Source organism: Dermacentor silvarum, chromosome 3 (assembly GCF_013339745.2).
Source record: "Dermacentor silvarum isolate Dsil-2018 chromosome 3, BIME_Dsil_1.4, whole genome shotgun sequence".
NCBI classification, from domain to species: Eukaryota; Metazoa; Arthropoda; class Arachnida; order Ixodida; family Ixodidae; genus Dermacentor; species Dermacentor silvarum.
Window position 1 is genome coordinate 193,512,538 of NC_051156.1, and position 23,235 is coordinate 193,535,772.

The window sequence follows — 23,235 nt, forward strand, 5'->3', positions numbered from 1 at the left end:
TTTCGTTTCCTTCATACCACGTGAGAAGGATTGCCGGACCCTTCCTCAATATCGGTCCTCGCTCCAGCAACTAACGCACTTGTTTACCGTAGAGAGCTTATTCGTTCTCCGCAGCCTGTTTGTCTTTGCCGTGCAATGCACAGGGGACGACGTGTCGCGTGCGTGCGTGTTTGTGCTTCGGCGTGCGTCTGTGGGACGATTCGGCACCGGGCGATTGGCTTTCAGACGAGAAGTTTGATTTACCCACTTTCCCGGCCTTTTCCTTGACTTCCACCGAGACCCGATGAAACCCGAGTTGTCTGTGCAAGCAAGAGTGAACGAGGACCCAAAGTATGTGTTTATATATATCCGCTTTATTTTCTTTTTTTTTCTTTGTAACCCATACTCTATTACTTCTTCGTTGTTTTATCATTCTTCTTTGATCGCTAAAGAGTTTTGCCATGGACGCGATATACACTCAATCATCTGGGGCCGTATTGACAGTGTTCGGCAAAGAGATCTGGTCCGCAGTTTCACCAGGCAGTCTTTGGAGGCAATACCACCACGGATCGTTTCCACGGAGAGTGTTTCCAGAGCAACGACGTCTTCGCTGAATTCAGCGGAGAACGTAGGCTTCCGCTTCGTCTCGCAGTGTTCTTGACGTTACAAGGGACTTCCATTGTGTATTACTAATGACACGAAAAGGTCGAGTGCTGCGTAAGGGTACCATGTACTGAACGCTGTGCTCTTACAAGCCGCTCGAGGTCTGAGCGCGCGGCATCCTATGGGAGCTTGTGACTTTTCGTTTTGCGCTGTCGACTTCCTTCATCGGCAACAATGAAGAGGCACGTATTGCGAATGTTTGTGAAATTGATTTTAATGATCTAATATTTCCGATATCGCGGGGATAGAAACGTTGCTGTCGTTCGCGTTTTCCTTACAATACTGTGTTCTTGTACGTAAATAAAAGTAAGCGAATAGAATTGGTCATTTCGAAAAGTAATAGTTTCAATATATGTAGACAAAAAAAGTCCATCGCTAGTTTCCGCTTCGACTGGTGCTCGTTCTTGCACAAACTATGTCTCTCAGTGTTTAATCTACTTGCTTCCAGTCTTGATTTCTTTTTTTTTTCATTCTTTCTTACTCTGTGACGTTTATTTTTGTTTTTATTTTGTCACCGCTTTCTTTGGTACCAGTGTTTCCGTTGAAGTAGAGCTTGCGAGTTGTGTTCTGAGATGAAACTATTTCGGCGGGTTCCTCCAGTATATTAGGCTGCTCGTATTGCGCTATAGTGCTCTCAACTCGTAGGGAAACGAAAAACAAAGAATATGCCAGCTTTTTGGTGTTTTTTGGCAAAATCATCTTTGTTTACGTTTTTTTCTTTTTTATCGGACTGCTGATTTTCTTTACCTTTGTTGCAGCTGCGGCGATGTCCATATTGATTTTGAAGGTACCACTGAGTTTCTATAATGTCACAGCCTAATTGCTTGCTTTGCTAACAAAGCAAATAACCTTTGCTTGCTTGTTGGCAGAATTGTAGATGACCGAGAATAGATCAAGACGAATCGGACATTAACGTCAAACTCGCGTGGCTTTGATTGTGGCACACAAAATCACACCAGGGTTCGTTTGAACATGGTCGCGCAGAACGTTTTCTTGGCACCATTCGGGCACCGTTGGTTACATACCCTCGGCAACCAAAAACGGCTTCCCGCTTCTGTATTCGCGTGTCAGCTGTCCGCGACAGAAAGGCTATACAGCCGCCGCATCACAGCCGTCACGGACACTGCGCGGCAAATCGACTCGCTATACCGACGTCGTTCTTCGAATGCCACTCTGCGCACGTTTTTTTCCCACACTGACCTCGCCCATCAAGGAAGGGCGTTCTCTTCGATCAGGCGTCCGGCAATGCTTCGAAAGGAAATTGCAAAGGGTAGTCCACGAGGAATGTTTTTTTTTTGCGTGAATGCACGAATAAGGATTCTGTTCCTGCTTTTGGAACGGTTCTAGCCTTGCGATACAGTGTTGCTGGAAATGGCTGACGAAGAATGCGCCATAAGCGTTTGTAATTGCATAGGCCTTAGCGGTCACCGAGTAGTAGGAGGCGACACTATATCGACTCGTGACTCGTCGCAATAGTCACGCCACACTGCCGATTGCCTAGCGCGACCTCGCGTGTAAAATGTCTACAAAGAAAGGATGTGGAGTGCGAGGGTGGTGTGGAATGTTTCTTTGTTAACGAACACCACTTCCTCGTATTCTATGGACGTTGCTTTCTTTTGTCTTTGTGTTCCTGTAATGCGATAAAGACTTTGCGGAAGTCGTGCGGGCGAAAAAGAAAAAGAAAAGAAATCATACGCTCATTTGGCTTATGTGGAGCCTTGCTCTGAGCAGTCGTCGCGTGCTTTAGTGCTGACAGGAATGAGTCTTTTGTAATCAAGGAGGAAAGAAGGAAATGATTCGGTTGACATCTATCCTGCCCAAGCTTTCGGGAGAGAGAGAGAGAAATGATTTAATGAAAGGCAGGGAGGTTAACCATGGGACTGAGCACGGTTGGCTACCCTACACTGGGGGAAGGGAAAAGGGGAGAGAGAGAGATTAAGAGAAGAATAGAAAGTACAACGCGCAAACGCTTGCGTTCATAGCAGGAATAGAGAGCCCTTTTTGACATATGAAGCATTGAAGCTTGCAACCTTTAGTGCATGAGCATGATGCGTTCGGATGCTCAACGCAAGATTGTGTGTTCGATTGCCGCAGCCGCGATCACCGCATTGCGAGCGGGACGGAATGGAAAAAGGGCTCGCGTACCGAGTTTTGAAGACGGGCTAAAGAACAGGATCTGGTCGAAATTCGTCGGCGAGTCGTCTACGCCGTAGTTTCTCATATGCGCATGCGTCAGTTTAGGGCGCTTTAATATGGTGAACATTTTTTTGTTGAAATCCGCAAAGTGGACGAAGTTTCATGAAAGGGGAACAATTGTCATCCACCCGCGAGCTGCTCACAGGAAAACAATGTGCGAGTTTCGCGAAAAGAATGCTCCGGAGTTGAAGAGAAATCTGTCTTGTTCAGGGGTTCGAACCCGGGACCCATACCTTTCCGGGGGTGGTCACCCAACCATCGGAGCTAACCAGGAGAAGAGATTGCAGGGCGAGGGTGAATTCATATCGACAACTCGAAAAGCTGGGACTGTGAATATATCAAGAGTCACTTCGGGGAAATCGGCAAAATGTTAGAATTTCCATGAAATGAAAAAAAAAAAATTCCATCCGCTCGAAAGCAGCAAGAACCTACAAACCTTCGTACCACCTCAAGCTAGCCTCCTGGTCGGCTCAGATTGCAGAGCTGCTGCCCCGGACATTCACACTGTCTAGCAAGTCGCACTTTGTTCCTCAATGAGCACGCTTCTGCAGAAGATAAAGTACCCGATAAGTACCGCTTCACGCATGCGCGTCGCCTCAACCGACAAGATGTAACGCCACGAGCACCTTTTCAATTTCAATTCCCGTGGCGTTTATAACATTCAGACGTTGTAAACTGCGCATATACGATTAAATTTCTCGTTCCAATGGTTTCCTCTTCTTCAGATATTAAACAGGACATCTCTGAATTTTCGCGATCACTGTCGAGCACCCGCTGGCTGATGGCTTTCTTCGAAATACGGACAATGACGTCTCATCAGGCGATGTGCTACCAGCTAACGCGCGCCCACGTGTGTGCGCTCTGCATGTGCCTCTTCTTGTGTATACACGAGAACTAATTTTGACATGCAGCGCTCACTATACGGACAGGATTTCCTGACAGAAAATCTCGCTCTGAGCAAAAAATTTCACTCGGCACCTAATTGTTCCTTTAAAGTGCGACAAATGGCTCCGCGCAAACAGAGATCTCGCGTTTGGTATAGGATGAAAGCGTACAGTGCTTCAACCCTTTCAGTCGCCATTTTATCCTGTTGATTGAAAACTTACTTTCACCACATTTCTTGCATCTTCAGGATCACAGAAAGTGTACAGCTGCAGAAACAAATTAAGAACTTTCAATTCCTTAGTGAGTGTTTGTCATGTTTACAGAATGTGGATGGATGGATGAAAAACACTGTTGGGCCCTGCAAGGCCATGGGGTAACCCATAGGACTCCATGCCAAAACTCACTACAGGAACATCAAATGTCAGAATATCAACGATTTCGTGTATTGAAAAGCTTGAGGGACAGGAAGCTGGTAGCAAGCGCGTTTTCATTCGGCTCGCGCGATCTGCAGAAGCACGCGACCGCCAACGGTAATCGTAAAACTATTACACGCCGCCCCGCGATACCAAGAACTTCCACAACCGCTCGTGCCCCCCAATGTTGCTAGCGTTCGAGAAATCTACCGAAGCATATTGAACGCGTCCCTTATCGCCGGCCTTAATACAAGGCTGCGGCTACGGCACTTCTTGATAGCTCGGAATAACCTCCGATGTTTCCTTCGCGTGACTGCATACACAGTCGCGTGCACTTCGTTCACCGCTTGCATACCGGGAGCTCCGCTCCAACAGGGCACGTCGTGGATGCGGCAATTTCCTTCGGCCCCTCTCCTTCTCTTCCTCGCTACGTCGAGGGAGTCGCTTGTTTTACGCGTCACTGGTCAGGCGAGGGACCCCCACGGGTGCGACTTGACGGATAAAAAAAAAGCAAAAATAAAAAGAAAGCATCAACTTAGAATGGATGTCGACAGGCTCGAGTAAAGCTTTAATGGGGCACGGCTCAGTGCCGTCGCCGGTCCTGTTGAATATGCAGCCAGTGCGTGGCGCGATACACCTGCTTGCGAAAGATTACAAACTGTGCGAACGAAGAAGGCGTCCCGGCGTGAGTCGACGACTGCTCACCGCGGTGATCTGAGCGGGCGTGCTGCGTATACGCTAGGTTGCGGCACGCTCCTAAGACAGTTGTATGTATGAACGTCACACCGTGGGGGTGCGCACCTTATGTGCAATGTTTAATATTGTAAGATACGGGGCAAAGAAAGACCCCATGATGATGGAACAAGCATCTGCCTCGCACTCCAACACATCTCGCACTCCAACTCTGTCATCGACAGCACTTTTAGGTCAGCCAGTCGATAACTTTATTGAGGTCCTGAGGAGTTTTAAGCTGTTGGAGATTCCACGCGGGGAGCTCCTCTGGCCGAAACCGTAGGCGACGCCCAAGTCGGGACGGGAACGTGGTGACGCTCCGCCAGTTCTTGGGCCCTCTGGACGGCCTTGAGTTGGAGTTTGAGGTCCGGCCTTTTGAGAGCTTCTTCCCATTCGGGCTCACTGGAGAGGGCCTTTGGTAAAGCGGTACATTGCCATAGCATGTGCGAGAGTGAGCGATAAAGTTCTGGGCAGTCTGGGCAATTTGCCGGGATGTCTGAGTTGTAGTGACTTAGTAGGCCTCGTGACGGATACGAGTCCGCTTGTAGCATTCGAAACGTGGTCGCCTGCGCGCGTTCGAGTTTGGCGTGCGGGAGCGGGTATTTGATTCTGCCTTTTCGATAGTGTGAGGTGATTTCGTGGTAAGTGAGTAGCGGGTCACTAAGCTGAATGGTCCAGCCCTCGGAGCCCGTGGGACCGTCGCGGCGGGCAAGTTCTCGCGCATACGGTCGTGGGCCGTTTCATTGAAGTTAGGTTTTTTCGGGTGAATGTTTATCCCCATGTGAGCGGGGAACCAGGAGAGGCATCGTTTGCTCTCTTTTGAGTTCGCTATTAGTATACGCGCTACTTCTTTAGTTACGTTGCCTGCTTTCGTAGGCCAGAATTGCGGCGCGCCAGTCCGTGAGGACATGGGTAAATGTGGGATCTGCCATGGCGATGGCTACGGCTATCTGTTCTGCTTTAGCGCTGGTGGTTGTTTTAACCTATGCGGATAATCGTAACGTTCCGTAGCTGTCCACGACTGCTATCGCGAAAGTCGATGTGCTGTCGGACTGGGCCGCGTCCACAAATGCGGTGGCTTCACGATCCGCATCGGTGCGGTCGAGAATCGCGCGGGCCCGGCACCTACCCACGTTGTGTTGTGGGTGGACGTTTCTGGGAAACGGTGAGACTTTGTATCTGTCTCTAATTTCGCTCGGTAGGATAACCGCGTGCTAGAGATAGGGTACGATCACTTTTAGGTACGATCATTTTTACGAGTGATCGAGTTCAATGTCCCAAAGCAACGCCTGGGTTACTAGAGTTGTCGTGGTGTCGAGGGTGGAGGGGGGGGGGGGGGGGGTTGAACCAATTTGAGCCACCTGGGGTTCGTTATCGTGCACCCAATGTGTGGTGCACGAGCGTTTTTCGATTGCACTTCTGTTGGAATGCAACTATCGCTGTCGGGAGTCGGACCCACGACCTCGGGTTCTGATGCAGAATGTCACAGCCACAGAGTCACCGTGGTGGGTCCTAAGCAATTATGTTCTGCATTTGTTGACTCAGTCAATGCCCACTTGCTCTGAAGGGAGTAAAGACACATGCATTATCCCAGATCACACGACATAATTACTGTGCTGCTTGCCAATTTGCAACTCTAAGAAGCGAGGCCATGATTAACAACTTAGAGGCTCTTTACAAGTCAACGAGTAACAATTCACGTTCACGTATTCTTTCAATACTGTACGGTCACGCTTTTAAGAGCAAGAACGCGTTTTGCACTTTCGTGTAATACGTTTAAGGTGGCAGTGTCTTTACATTGTCGCACAGGGCGGACAGCGGCAATGTTTGGTGACGTCGAACTCGATTCTATAAGAGCTGCCATGCACCAACATTATCATTTACTCCATCTGCGTCTCGGCTGCGCGACCGAAGAAGCACTCAATTCGGCTTTCCTGTATTTATCTATCAATCTGGGGTAGTCACTTTGTGGGCATGTTTACGAAGAGTTGGCGCGTAACACTTGTTCGGTCACACGTGTAAACGCTTCCTGGCTCTACCGCGAGCTCTTCCTAACGAGCATTTATCAACGCAAAGCTTTTTTTTCTATCCCCTGAAACGTGCAAAAAAGAAATGAAATATTTAGAATCCCCGTAAGAATCTGTAAGAGTGAAATATTTGAATCAATATTGACATCATAATTATAAAGAATGTAAAATCAGAGGAAGAATAGCTTTGTTTAGATAAGTAGTTATGGCAGATCCAACGCAATGTTGAAATCTGTGAAGCGAAGAGTTCGTGACGTTGTTAATTGATTGCCATATGACTACATTCGCTGCGTGCAATTGTCTTCATTTTAATACAGTGCAACTTTTAATCTCATGCAGTGTTTATGCACCAGACAGGAACCAACATTAAAGACATGCAATGTATGCGTTTACGCACCACACTGTTCACGAGTTATGTCGTGAATGCAAACAGCAGTTCACGCGGAAGCACAGTTTGGGACGTGTGAACGTCCGCGAATGGTGTCAACTGGCGCGTTATATTTGCATCCATGTCCAGCTCTGAATTATATCACATGGACCGACGCAGTCGGGCGTTCAGTCTATATGTACTTTCCCTGGATCCGTGTCCAGGAAAACTTGGTCCCGGAGCCTCAGCGGTTAAGAATGAAGCCTTGAAGGAGCTAGCGTACTGCGAGGAAATGCCATCCTCTCTGTGACTATAGTCAGCATGCGCCCAGTTCGTCCTGCGCTTACGGCTGTTGCACAATACTTTCACTTCTCATAACGAAGTTGGCACTGATTACGTCCTTCGCCGTCTTATTCTTAGCTTTTCCTCGAAGAAGTCACCAAGGAACGAGAAACAGAAATGAATCACCCAACTTGCTAACTCCATGGAGATTCCCAATGACGGCAAGGGGGTTCACTCGCAATAAAAATCGGCACTCGTATATAATGGGACACCTTTCTCATTAGAGTCCGTGTTGCGTCAAGCGCCGAGGACAGCTTTATCAGTCCTGAATTTTCTAAACGAAGTTGCCCAAGGTTTCTTTCCTGTAGCCTACGATGGGGCGAGTGGAGTTTCAGAGTTGCTTATGCGGGCGGCTACATGTAAAGACCGTACATGGTTGCCAAAGGAGACGCGCTTCCCGACCACGAGCCCGTAGCCGGAGAGTTATAGCAGTTGGAGGGTGCGGATTCGCGGTTTACGGAGAGTGCGTAAGCGGGTTGACTATGATTCGGGGCTTCCGGTGTTCGGTTCGCGGAAGCAGTGCTGTGTGGCTTTGAAGTCAACCTCATCGGCACTGGACCGCATCCACGCCGAGACATTCCTCGAAGGAACCAGATGCCCCAGCATGCGTGGCAGTTTTTTTTTTTTTCTTTTTTTTTTTTTTTTTTTTTTGGGGGGGGGGGGGGGGGGCTGTGCCTTGCGAGGTTGTGGGACAAGAGACCCATTGCACTGGAAACGATTTGTGGCAACGGTCTCGAGACATTGGAACTCCTGATAGTGTCACCCTAGAGCCCCGGCCGTTGTGTACACACTGCGCGCACCGCAGTCTGATTGAACGAACGATGGGGCGAGGAAGATATTGGGGGTGCTTTTTGAGTAAGTGCAGGGCCGTTGGAAGGGGATTCGATGGAGATTCGGCTGAGACTGAAAGAAGACCGAGATTGTAACCTAATTCTAACTCGTGGTCTTTAGATGTCTGTGCAAATAGTTTCCATTCTATCGCTTCCATATTTCATCTTAATAAACAGTTAACCCCTTGCAATCAGCATCACAGCCTTGGCTACAGTAATGTGACTTCGCGACATCCACAACACCTTCAAGCTTTCCCTCACTGCCATCGAGGCGATCATCAACTGGGCGGAAATCTTAAAATTTCTCGCCATGAAGGATTTCCGTAGTTCTGCTTCCACCGATTTTATCACTGAAGTTAGTGCGTGGGTGGTTTACGTTTTGACTTTGTTGGCACGGCGGGAAACTAAGTTTCGTTTTTTTTTAACACCGTCCACACTCCGTAATTTTGCCGCAACGTGACGGCAAATACCAAAAAAAAGAAAAAAAAAAGAAAGGGAGGATAAAGGGGGAGAGATATACTACGCAAATATACACGAAACAACAATGAAATGCGTCATGGAAATGTTCTTGAAAATATTTATCAAAGGTTGCATTAAAATATCGCCAAATTAGGATCATTCATAGGCTTGCCGTTCAAAAGCCAAGGGACTCGTTTATTAAATCGGGCTGTCAGTGTGTAGAATAAACTAAAGTTATTTTATTTCCATTTACAATGTTGTCTATGATGTGGATCGGTGTAAGAATGTTAAAAGGCGTGGAAGCTTGTAGCAATCTTATAACGTTGTTACAAACTCGGGACATCGTGCAAATTGCATTAGCCGCGTTTTCCACCTTGTCTAAATTAACATTTCTTTTTCTTACTTAAATTAAGGCATACGCTGAAAACATGATCTTTTTTCCGACGTGTGGAGTGATTTTACTATGTGACATGAAATGTTTGTTGAAATCAAGAAAATACCTGGGACGTATCTACGACTGTCTTTATCTGAATAAACCCAGACGATATATTCTGTCTAATTCTTCTATTCTAATTTCTGTTCGTTTGTTTTTTGAGCTGCTGTTGAAACGTCAACGGTTGCTTTCTCGAGCAACCCTTTCAGAGCAAACCCGCACGTTTCCCCCAAATCTGGGCAATATTGCACAAGTGCAACGCAGAGTCCGGTGGCCCTTCAATAAGCTATCCTTTTCAACTAACGAAGGCTATACAGCGCGCTTGAGTATACCTACTGGCTTGGTAGAGTCAGTTAACGTGAGCCTTAATTGGCCTAACGGAACCTACCGGGCACCCTCGATGAAAAGGCTCGAGCTTCTTCAAAACAATAACTCAAGGGCTCAGCTAAAGCGACGGACCAAACTTCCCCATTGTGTAGGCCCCGACGAATGGCCGCTGCCGCAGCGGCCAGAGAGGGGGGGGGGGGGGGGGGGGAGGGACAACCCGGACACGTGACTAAATGCTTCAAACCGCGTCTGTCGGTCAGCGGTCGCCGAAAGTTTTTGCTCCGCGAACCGAACAAAAGCGCCGGGACGACGTCGCCAGTTATGCGCAAACAGTTCGAGAGGAAGTCCGAAAGTGGTCCCCCCCGCGCGTCACCAGCTTCTTGTAAAGAGACCGTCAGTTTCTCGAGCGTCCAGACAAAGAAGACCCGCTTTCTGCACGCTATCTTAAATGGGCATTGAATGACACGACGACTCGTCCACGGCAACTGCACCGTCGTCGTCGAGCACGTAGGAGGTTCTCTTCTCTCTCTCTCCGGGGCTTTCATTCTCGATGCGGCCGTGGCTCTCAAGGCCGATCAAGGCGCGTCGGTGTTGTTTCACTCCATCTTCTTCTTCTTTTTTTCTTCAAGTATACTCCTCCGACTCGGCTTGCCGTTGTCAGTGTACTCGTGCTGTCTAGTTGTCGAAGGCGGTTGGAAAGACCCGCTGCCACATCAGCGCACAGTCTGGTGTCTTGCTTCGCTCTGAAGTTTCAGGGCAAAGAAGCATGCTTTTTCACGTGTTCCTCCGCTGTCATGCGCTGTGGTTCGCTGTGAAAATTTTGTAGCGGAAGCAGCCCACTTTGGACATTGCCCCGAATAACCGCTCTATAGGCTGAGGTTCCTGCGATCACTACGACGATGTACGTCCCCCAGAAATGCAAGAACGCCTGGGCACCACGACATACTGACACACTATAACAAACAAAGAGAAGCATGCCCACAACCGCACAAACAACTAGACAGATCTCAAGAAACAGGCTGGAGGAGGTTGCAGACCAGAACCTTCAGAAAGCCAGTACACTTAAACAGAGTAAATTCCACACAATACCCAGAAGCGAGCTGCAAGCTCAGCAAGCACGAACACGCAGACATGGCACACGTCTTATGAAAATGCACAGAGATGAGCCCAATATACAGAGAGGACAACATATAACCGGACCTTCTCGAGGAGTGATGGCTAAGCGCTCTGACTAGCTCATATCTACAAGACCAACTATGGACAATCCAGCGGGCCCGGGCAGCGGTGGAAAGGCTATGCCTAACCGCACGTAATGCCGGGGTGGCCTGAGCCCGGGCCGGCAACCTCGCAGGTGCTTTTATCAATAAAGATTTTTCTGTCCGTCCGTACCGTGCATTTTGGGGGCACGTTAAATATCCCCATGTGGTCAAAATTAATCGGGAGTCCCCCACTACGGCGTGCTCCGTAAGCGAATAGTGGTTTTGACACGTAAAATGCCAGAGTCCAGTCCATATGTGTCCCCATTTCACAGCGGTTTCGATGGGTAAAAAGAGTGGCTTCGCATGTACAGTCTTAGTGCTGCTGCAAGAAAAAAAAAAAAAAAAGGAAAGATAGAAAGAAAATGACTTGCGGTATGGACGGTCGGGAAGGGTCACTTCGTCGCTGTCGTCGTCTTGTCAGCCATCATAGTCTGATCAATGCTATGAGATAAGTCACTTTGTCTGAAAAGTGAAATTAAAAATAATGTCACCGAGTTTAATAAATCTGGTGAGCGATTTATCGAGCTCGGCACGCTTTTCAAGTGACCGTTGACGTCAGTATGTCGCGCATAATAATAATAATAATATAATAATAATAATAATAATAATAATAATAATAATAATAATAATAATAATAATAATAATAATAATAATAATAATGATAATATATAATAATAATATAATGATAATAATGATAATAATGATAATAATGATAATGATAATGATGATAATATTAATAATAATAATAATATCACAGGGCAAACATAGCTAAAAAAACGGGACAAAGATTAAGGGAGCGGACGACAGCGCCGCCCGCGTCATATGTTTCTCTTAGTATTTGTCCAGTTCTTGCACTGTTTGCCATTTCAGGTTGCACGTAGGGTTGCCGTGCTTGACCCCATCCTCATGTTTCACTGAAGCGCCATGTTCGTTTTCAAACGCATTGCGAGATAATGAAGACATAATTTGTTCCTTTGCCCGATTAGCGTGTCAAGAGCTAATAGGCTGATTGTTGGCTTGCGCAACGGTACGACAACCGAGTCCCACGCGCTTGACATCGAAGCGCTATCGTAAGCGATGATTCATTTTTGTTATTAATTATTAATGCCTCTTTATTGAGCAGGTGGCTGTGTGTACGGCCTTGAATTATTGGACCAGAGCCAGTAGTCGTCCGTGGTGTCGCCGTAATGGCCTCGCACTTGACAGGGTGTTTCGTTTGAAGTGTATATACGACCGGTCGAAACTGTGGAGGCACCATAATATTTGTTTTGTTCTTCGCGGCTTCGGAAAAGAAACATAAACGAAGGAGACTGTTTTTCGCACTCGGCGGTGATAAATGAGCCGGACTGCTGACGTGAAAGTCCCATTAGGCTGGTGAGAGGGTTATTGTCTCGACTTGAGATTCACGAAATGTGCAGGAAAAATGAGCGAGGAACTTTGCGGTAGGTATAAGGATTCTGCGCGTATGAGAATGAAAAGACTGTTAAAAAAAGAAAGATAACGCGGAGTTGGAGCTTAAGCATATTTATTGAATAAGCATTGTTTCACTTTAGGTAAACCATCGGTATTAAAGTTAAGCATGGAGAAAGCTGAAAGAGACCGATGGTGATCACGCACTTTTTTTTTTAATAATGCGTCACCTTTATCAGATAGGGCCAGTATTCTGTTCAGCGCACAAGAAAATGAAGGCGGTAAGCGCTTTCCTTTTTTTTTTTTTCTTGAGATTTTCGTGTGAGAATGAAATAAGCAGTTGAAAACATCGGAAACACCCGCAAGAATACATCAAAAAAAAGAAAAGTTCACAAAAGTCTGAAACTTTGGGAAGCAGTGGCAAGCGACTCATCGAAATAAATCAACAAGCCCAAGGGCGCTAGTATTAAATGAAACATGTTATACTCAGTCTACTTGGATGAAACAGTTGAATTGAATTTAATTCTGCAGTTTTACGCGCCAAAACCACAATTTGATCATGGGGCACGCCTTAGTGGGGTACTCCGGATTAATTTTGACCACCAGGATTAATTTTGACCACCAGGGTATCTTTAACGTGCCCCCATTGCACGTGACACGTAAGGGCGTTCTTGCATTTCGCCCCAATCGAAATGCGGCCGCCCCGGCCGGGATTCGATCGCGCGACCTCGTGGCTTAGCAGCGCCACACCATAGCCGCTAAGCCACCGCGGCGGGTAAACGAATATAAGTCATTTCTATTATACGCCACCCACTTAGAGAGGCGTCACGTTCGGCGCGTACCTCCTAACACTCCTCACAGCTGCAAATCTCCATTTCGGCGCCTACCCGCTCCCTTCATCGCCCTCTTCCCGTTTATACCGCGGTAACCACCGCATTCGACGTCACTGCCACATCCGCCGACAGGGCGAGCACGCGAAGTCCTACCGATCCGCGAGGCCCGAGCAAGCGGCAACATATCAGCAACGGAGCGCATAAAGGCCACAGAGGAAATGCAAACACGTATCGCTCGTCCATCGGCGTCAGCGGCTCTTTCCTGACCGCGCAGATGGAAAGAAAAAAAAATAAATAAAAAAAGGAAAAGGCGCCGCGTTATTGTCAGGCACTCGGCAACCTAATGGCGGCTTCAAGTATATACGCCTATCAAGGCACAATAAAAGCGCAAAACAAACGCGGAGGTGGTGCTTACGCGTTGTTTTCTGTTCCTTGATGTTCGATCACAAGACGGCGCCTGCCTTCGCCGAAGCTGCTGGATGCGGCTCGATCGGCAGAGATGCTCATTGGGCGGTAGTCAGTTGCGCACGTGCGAGTTCTCGGCTAAGCTGGTGTTGGTGGTGAGTACGATCTCACCAGCTTCGGGCTGCTCAATCGCTCCCTCGGTTTTTGTGCGTACTATAGGGTGTCCATTTTTTTGTATTGCTCACGCGATGGCACGCTCGTTTACAACGATAAATGTGGTTGGTCGCTTATTAGAGAAATTTGTTCCCTCCTCGAAGACGCTATTTCATGGCCGGGGAGAACGTGAATGCATGATGACGTTGTGGAGGACAGGTCCTTCGGAGGTGCCGAGGAGACTACGGGATTCATTTTGCGCTTGGTGAATGGATGGCGGATATATGACAGTGATGTGATGGCGTATTTGTCCACAAACTACGTTTGGTTGAGGCAGAAAGTTGGGCTAGTTGGTAACGAGCCTAAATAGACCTGATAACTAGCATAACAAGACAGGGACTAAAGAAAGAACACGCCTAGCGTGGTCCCGTGCTCTTTCCTTAGTCCCTGTCTTTTATGCTAGTTATCGCGTCTTATTATGGTACGTTATGCTAGGTTTGGTGCTGCGATGACTTTCGGTGATCTTGGGCAGGGCCTGTGGGCGGGCGTAAGAAATCTATCGGTACAGACCTGGGCTCGCCGAGCGCGAAAAGTGTGCGAATGTCGATACGTCAATGCGAGCTAGACGTGCCAGAGAGCGTTCAACGTCGTTCCCACCTACAGTGTTGTTAGGCCGAGCAGATCATCCCACTGTGAATGGAGGCGCGATGATATGTGGCGCGATGGTGCGCTGGGATAAAAACGAATGCCTGAATGTAAAGAGAACGGAAACATTATTGTAAATTTTAATGTTAAACAACTTTCTCAATGTTTCCTGAATATGCCCGCGCATCACATTATTGCGCTGCTGCACGCACATTCGAAGGAAACCTGCAAATTTTTTGCGTGTTGCGGAGATACGGGAAGGCTCTTTAATGAAAATTGGATAGGTATGCCTGGCGGCACCACTGCGACGCTAATCCATGTTAATGCGATGATAAATGAAATGATACGCACGTGATATACAATATACGCATAATATACACATAAGAAACATAATTAAAGTATCTAGTTGAGACCCGTGTCTCAGAAAAATTTAAAGCGCCTTGGGACCCAGACTCGGCACTATAGTCCCTGGTCCGAGTATATGAATTTTCCCATGTGTGGACATTATGACAGTTCTTTGCATGGAAGGGACATGCTTGCTGTAGGTGTCTTTCACAACGTTCGTGCTTGCAACTATCGCCATGAGGTGTCGCAGCCGGATTTTCTAGATTCTAAACATACTTTCGATTCTGAGACAGGTCTCATTAACGGCTGTGATGGACCCTTTTGAATATTAAGAATTTCTGAAATACAAGTATTGCTTGCGAAGCCGAGCCTAATCAGAAGAGGTTGTCGCAGTAGCGAAGCATATGGAACGGCTGGTTTTTCCCAACAAGGAATCGCGTGCCCTAATGGCATGAAAGAGGATAAGTGCCCGCCTGTGTGGCTATAGGTGACATGGGCTTTCGTCCGCTCTACAAGGTCGAGGTTAAACTTCCGGCAGCCGCGTTCCGATGCGGTCGGAATGCAAAAGTGCTCCTGCAGTCGGTCAATCCTCATGTCAGTAAGTAGTTATGACTACTACGACGTGACACACGACGAAAAAAGGCATGTAGACGTGGGCGCACAATGCATCCGACCGACGTGGCCATGACCATTCGACCATATGCGTCATTCTGGCGCGAATGCGCTTCACAGCAGTGAACGCCAATAGAATTGGGTGCTAGCCAATGATGATCAACTGCAGGCAGTACAGGTTCCGAACTTCCATATAGCCCTTGCTCCATAAAAATCCGCACTCGGGCATCACTTATATTCAAATCTGACAAATATTCGAAAGATAAAAATGCCGCAACATGCAAAAAGAGAGAGAGAGAGACATAAAATGAACTTGCTCGCAGACTAAAACAAACAATGAGCGGAGATATATTGATGTCATAGTGGGGAAAAAGCAATGAAAGTAGACGAGGCAACATCAACAGTTATACACATAGAAGTTTAAACTCACGAACTCAATAGTTGGGCGGAAAACCAGAAGCCATTAAAACGACACAAAGAAACAAGTTGTGTAAAGAGGAGCTGGGAGTTTGAGTGCAGGTTTTCGAAGCATATCCCTTTGTGCTCCATCCTTTTGTACTCTGTGTGGACGTCGATGATTCAAGCGGATACGCAAGCAGCCCATGATCTGTTCCGTCTCAGTTATTCGATGGAAAGTCGCCAGAGCTTTAGAAGCTTCGAGATTTAAAATAGTAATCCACAACTTTAAATCATTCATGTCTGAAGTGGAGACGAAGATGCCTCGCAGTGCGCGAGGTACAGGCCGTAAAGGACGCAGAAGGAGGAACACAATTGGCGAATTGTTAGGAAAGTTTCTGTTCGGCCCATCAAGCCACCAACCGAACAAAGACAACAATGTTCGAGCCCCATTGTACAGCAGACTTTATACTTTCCACATCATTTCGAATATTCGCGAACGGTGAAGTCATTAAGGTTACTTTCTTTATCAGCAAGCTGCCGCAAGAGGAAATAAACTTCTGTGTTATACTAAAGTAGCTAAACATAACCCTAAAAAGAAGCGATTAATAGAGAAAAGTAAGAGTTCAGCGCTGGTAAGAAGCGAAACTTCGATTAGCTGCCACCGACAGTGTAGCAAACCAATGTAAACGAACAAAGTGCCCGCAGGCACCCTGTTCAAGTACCACAGCGTCGTTAAGCACGTTCTAGAAGCGTTTTAGATTATTTCGTTCAGCTCATGGATAGGGTGTTTCGTCGTTAAGCAAGAAGCTGCACTGTGTGTACATTATAACAAAACATTTGTACTATGCTTTCTGTTGCATGATAAAGGCCCTCCGGCTATCTAAATGACATAGACAGAAACATAGACGACCTTTGTACATGAATTATATCACAATGGAATTCTTGAAGTTAGACAAGCGCCCGAGGCAGAGAAAACTTCCAAACGAGGTACTCGCGTCCAGTAATGCACTGTGAAAAACGCATTTCACTAAGTCTTTGCTTTTCTCGAGAACTGGCGCTCGTTTTCTCTAGCAATAACTTATTCAGGCAGTCTATAGAAAACCCGTGGACGCCTTTCTTCGAAGTCTACGGGAGATGTCGCACTTCGCTGAATTTACGATATGCCTCGATTTACGTATCCTAAATCGCGCCCATAATTAATGCATGCCGGGCCAACATGTTGGGCACTTTTCTCACATTGTAAAGATACGAGTAATACTTAGTGCTCACGGGCGTGAAAGTAATCTTTTAAGAAAGAAAATCAAACTCCGCAACCTTCTGAGTGGTTGCTACGTTCATGTCGCGAGACTGTAGACCAGGGGCCACTTGCACCAGATCATTTTAACCATGGGTAACTTTACCATTGGTCGAAGGGCGTCGTGAAAGTTACACAAATTTTCGTACGGACAGTTTTCGAGAAAGTGAAAGTAGAACAAAAATTATTGCGCAAATTGCACTTCTTTTTCGCACATGACGCGTACTTACTATTCGAGAGCTTATTGCTTTGAGTTAATCTTTTTAAGCATAGAGGTAAACTTGCCCGTTTAGAGAAAATGAATAACCGTGGAAGTGATCGACAGTGATTCAACAAAAGGTGTCTCAGACTAGAGTTTCTTGATCAGGCCATAACGAGATGATGTCAGGACGTGTCTTGTCTTCGTCAGGCCCTGATGAGCTGATGTCAGGTCTTGACCAATACAAAGTCCCGTTGCCGAAACGTTGGCTCCATTTTCGAATATTCCTTGTTCGACCACTGCCGCCTACTTCGTCTCCATCTTCCTTTGAAGCTCTGTTTAGTTTGGATAAGCCTGGTAGACATATGACGAAGGGGCGATGCATATCGCGGTGCCTGCGAGCTTATAAGCACGCTTTACGACATCCAAAAATAAGCATGCCATACCCTGTATAGCTCGAACATGAATGCTTCCTAAAGACAACTCTCCAGTCGACCGTATAGAAGTATGTAAGAGAACACACTGGATGCATATGCAATACGAAAACCCTCGTTACGGAGTCATATGTGCAGTGTCGCATACTTAAGTGCAGTTCGCAAATACTGAATCCATCCTTTTTTTTTTTTTTAGTTTGGCTATTGATGATAGGCACTTCCCAAAATCAGTATTCGCCGGAGTTGGCTCTTCAGCTATATACCGCTGCGTGCCCCGTGATTGAGCAGCAGTCGATAGTCTAAATATAAAGTCGCGCAACTCAGCCGAGTGTGTGCCGAGACGGTTTCACGTCTCAGAGCATGAGCTCCATTTTGCACAAAATCATTGGTGAGTTTACACACGTCCACTGGGAAAAGATATGCAAACACGTCTCCTTCAGCCGCCGGGTACACACTTTCGGAAGATGCTGAAATGAGACGCCGGCTCGGGGACTCCGCTAAAGCGTTTTCATGGTCGCTTACAATTTTATCATCGTCGCTTACAATTTTAAACTATCCGGCGCTGAAAATCCCGACACGCTGCACCCGGACAAAATGCAAGAGATACACCTGCTTGGACATCAAGGGTCCACGTTGACAAGAAACTTATTGTAACGACGGAATTAGCAAGCTTATACGCATTCTGGCGTCATTTACACTTTCTTTCCGAATATGTTCACGCCGTCAAATTACGGGAATGAAATTGTATTTCTCTAAACATTTTGGGCTCCGAGAAATATATTTGCGCGCAACGCGCGAATTCAAGTGTGTGACTCGCTTCACTGGCTGCATGTCTCCGGATTGACCGACATTCGCTGTTGTAGTGCTTGGACTACAAAAAAAAAAAAGTATGATAGGGTTTTACGTGCCAAAACCAGTTCTGATTATGAGGCACGCCGTAGTGGGGGACTCCGCAATTTTGACCATCTGGGGTTCTTTAACGTGGACCTAAATCTAAGTACGCGGGTGTTTTCGCATTTCGGCCCCATCGAAATGCGGCCGCCATGGCCTACTAAGTGGATCGTTATGAGAAAATCAAACATCACTGATCCTTGGAAAATACGAGAAAATGCCATTGCTTCTCGTCCCAACTTTGTCGTGATACAATGTTTCGAAGCTGCTCGTGCACTCTGTAGTCTTCAAATGTTTATATACGGCCACAAAAGTGTACGGAATGTGGGTGACGCAGCAAACTGTGAATTTCTGCTCTGCTAAAACACGTCGCTTCTAGTTTAATACATCGTGCCTTGTTCTTGCAAAGGCCACTTACTGCACACTGATGAGAGATAGATGAAAAAAAGAAAAAGGCAGGTAGCTTGACTAGAGTTTGTACAGCATGATACCCTACACGTAGAGAGGGGGAGGGGGAGAGAAAGACGCTGATTCGAGGATATCTGTTTAGGCTTCGCGACAATTCAACTCCTTCGCGAATACCGCGTCCCGTGATCTTCTGTGCCGGACTGTACCTTCTCGTGCTTCACTTTACAAAGCTGCGCAGATGTTTTCACCACGAGAAACACTTCAACAGCGCTGCAGCAAAGTAGAATAGACCTCCTACCAGACCTGAACATACGAAGTAACAACTCCGACTTTCCAGATGTTACTATTGTTGTTAGCCAGGCTGTTATCTGAGCAGTGGCGCGAACTGCAAACAGAAAAAAAAAGAAAGAAAGAAAGAAAAGAAACATTGCAAACAAGGAACACACTTGAAATAAATACTGTCGATTCTTTATTTGGATGTTGCAACATGTAAAACAGAAACGAATATAAGAAGGTTGCTCGCAAACTACAGTGCAAGCTATGAGCAGAGCCGTGCGGAATGCAGTAGTGAAATCAACAAAATACATAAGGAACAGCAGCAGCAGCTGTGAAACGTAAGGGCTAGTTCTACACTGCACCAATTCTCCGAAAGTATTGTTAACGTTGCTCAGGTAAAGATTCTCTCCGTGTGTAACGCCACTCTGAGTTGACGCAACTCGAGGTCTGAGATGGCGCCGAATCCGTGTTTCGGAAACAGCGCGACTGGGAGGTGAACGGTTGAGGCGCTACTTTCAGCTTGCCCAGCGAAATGTGGTGGTGCTCCATCAAAATGGCAAAAAAAAGAACACTTGCGCATGAGACGGCGGATTTGTAAACGTTGGGATGTACTCGCGAGAGGCCATATCTTACGAAAGTAAGCCCGGAAACCTTGCGGCACATTTTTCGTAACTTTTTTTTTTCTTCTTTTTCATTGCTGAACTGTGTTAGATACACACCAAACGCTTGCGCCAATAGGCAGCGAGGAAGACCGATAGATCAGTCAAAAGAAAGTTTCCGGTACGTCTTTGCTTTTCTGCGGAGCAATCGACGCCCGATAAAAAACATCTATTCGAAAACATCCTGAGTGGCGTTCGACCATCCATGTGCGGGCCTAAGTGTGAGGAAAACGTTTCCTCGGTGTTTGACCTTCAAATTTTATTTATTTATTTATTTATCTTTGTTTTGAAAACACGCTATGGTGGATGAAGCTTGACCAACGTCACTATTTGCATCATGCAACCGCCTCTTTGTAGCATTCCTATTCGGGAAAAAAAATTGTTTTCCTTGTAGGTTACCGTCCTCTTGTATTCTGCCATTTGTGAAACGTGAGCGATAGCGATTTTGCCAATATTCGGTTCGTATTCACAAAGGAGTTCGTAACTTACAACATTTCTTAACATGTGCCGGCCAATCGTAAAAGCGAACATATGTTGTCAGCGAAATTAAATGGCCAATGATAAATTCCCTGGCAAGCAAAATACTTTGAATGTAAGCATCATGCTAGAAGCATTCTTGTAAGTGATCAAAAATGTTGCAGAACTACTGCACAGTGTCGTGAGTTCAATTAATTAATTTCTATATATTAGTAACCAATCATAAATGAGTTTTATTTTCATAATTGAAAAAAAAATGCACATGGACCAATAATGTCACACAGAAAATTATGTAGACGATTTTATATGTATAAACAAAACAAAAGATAAGAACTATACGGACTAGGTTTACTACAAGTTCTTTAAGGGTGTTTCTATGGTATACCTTAAGTTAATAAAACCCTAGGGACTGCGAAACCAATTTTCGTACTCATCATCTAGAAGTTTGCAGTGTCGTACCACACCGTAACCAAACCCCACACTAGAACGACATATGTGCTGATGGCGCGGAGTTGCCCGTGTACGTTTGGCAAAGGCTGTAATTAATTGTTAAGCTTGATATGATGGAATGTGGCAGCGCACTTCAAAACAAGGACGCAACAAAGCGCGAACAAACACGAGAGCTGCCATATTCATCATGATTAACCAACTAGCCCACCAGTTCGTCCTAAGTAAGCTTGATATGTTCTTCGTGCTAGCAAGCAGAATGCAAGTGAGCCTCACAGTCACTTACTCGTTATACCATAGACGTGGCTTAAAGGGAACTGGACGGCACAGAGAAATGTGTAGATATTATTCGAAGTTTCATTTAAGCGAATCACACAAGAACCGCTAAGAATCGCTTTACTCAAAAAGTGTACCAGCGTTTTTTATATCACTGTGGTAAAAATAATCCACTGTGCTTCTAACATTGTAGCTTGTTTAGTGCAAGGTTGTGTCCGTGCGCAAAAAAAAATATTATTCTGGGCAATCCTCGCGTTCAAAATTGCGCCTCATATTTTCAACTGCACCTATTGCCATGTGGTCCAAAACACTAGTGCGCTCTAGGACAGTGATACCATTGTATTCGATTATAGAATGACTCTTCGCCACGAGCTTTACATATTTCAGCTGCCTCCTCAGAGCAGGTAATGAAAACGTTATCTGAGGTCTCTTATTCCTAGCGGTGTGAATGAAGCTGAAGTTGGTAGCCTAATGCCTACTCCGTCTAGTGCTCTTCTGCCCCTCAAGGATCATTAGTCACCGAGCGAAGTCCTCATCAAGGAAAGACCTTTGCTACTTCGAGCGCGTTAATTTGCAACAACTTTCCTGCAACCGCCTCATGGATTGGATTTTCTTCACTATTTATAGCATCACACTTTGACATGTATGTCGAATTTTTCCTGGTCCATAAGCCGATGATGTAGGTGGTAGTTTTGCTTAAAGGTCTCTTGCACCGAAGTTCACAAAAAAAAAATAAAAAAAAGTCTGGGTTTTGTTTGACCCAAGCTTGCGAACACTATGGGCGGCCAATCACAATTGATACCAATGTTTCGTTTATCCGGCATTTAAGTTTAAGCGAGTTTCCTTTGTCTGCTGTCTCCTGTACGTCATAACTTTCTGAGCATTCATTTTACCTCATTGGAGATCAGAAATTAGCACAGAAGACAGGACCAACCGGGACAGGTCACTGAGTGTATATAGAGTCATGTCCTGTGCTCCGTTAGGTTGGCAATTTATTATTGTAGCTGTTTTTCTTCTGGTTCATGTTGCTGTTCCTTCCTCTCTCGTTAATGAGAATTAGGTGAGTGATTGACTTCACACTTCTATTAGCAGCCTGCCTAGGGATTCGATGTCACGTAGGCGAATGGGCGGCGAACTCTGCCGCATTCCTTATAGGATGCATTATTTCCACAAGGCTAGAAATTATGGTGCTTGCATTTGCTTATGCTTTCGAGGAATGCCTTTGCTGCGAGTTCATGGAATTTGTGTGTATTGTTTCGCGCACTAATTTTCGCGTTGTTGCAGCTACAAAAGGCCACAAAAGCGCTACTGCGATTTTTGAATGCTACCAGGCAGAATGACTGTCTATATAAATATAAAGCAGATAACTATCACTACGTCAACGATATCAATAGGGGATTTTCTATTCTTTTATTGACCTTTTTCTCCCATTTTTCCATTCTTCCGAGTAGGGTAGCCAACCGGGCTCAGTCCTGGTGAACCTCCTGCCTTTCGTTTATCTATTTACTCTCTCTCTCTATATTTCTTTCTCTCTCTCTTTGGTTTCATTTCTTTATTCTCCTTTCTGTGCCATGTGTTGCGCTTTGTGCAGTAATGTTCGTGGCCAGTTTGATAAAGATATATCAATAATAATTCAAAATAAAATCTATCATGACTAGTTCTTACGCTTCATCAGTGACATCTAGTGTGGCTCACCAGGCACGTTATCGACAAGACTTAACAATAGGTGCGATGGGCGATACAAATTTATTAAACCGAGCATGAATAGCTTTACAGAGGCTTCTTTTAGGCGACAAAGGGTCAATAAGGCTGGGAGCTGAAGCGTCTAACTTCACTGACTTGAAGTCTCTAGTTTCTTCGGTTAAAGGAAAATGTAACCTAAAGGACAACGGACCGACCGTTTCCAAAGAAAAGCGCGTATACTGCCTAAAAACAGGTTTATTATCGCGATAACAACCGTCATTCGCTTGTTCGAACTGCCTTTTGAATGCATGGACTACCGCACCGACATCGTGACGCTATGGTTCCTGAATTGTCCACCTTACTTTATCTAAGAGGCGTTTATAGCAACTACTTCTTGGTGCTAGTTCTCAGTTTCATCACCACTTGTGCTCAACACATGCAGCGTCATAAACTCATACTGACTTTGCGCACTTGCAG

General features: G+C 46.0%; 1 protein-coding gene across 2 annotated transcripts in view; it reads left to right on the plus strand.

The window, feature by feature from the left end:
• Positions 1–23,235, plus strand: part of LOC119446385 (neprilysin-1-like) — a 93,588-nt gene that overhangs the window by 22,871 nt on the left and 47,482 nt on the right. The gene's annotated exons all lie outside the window — the stretch shown is intronic.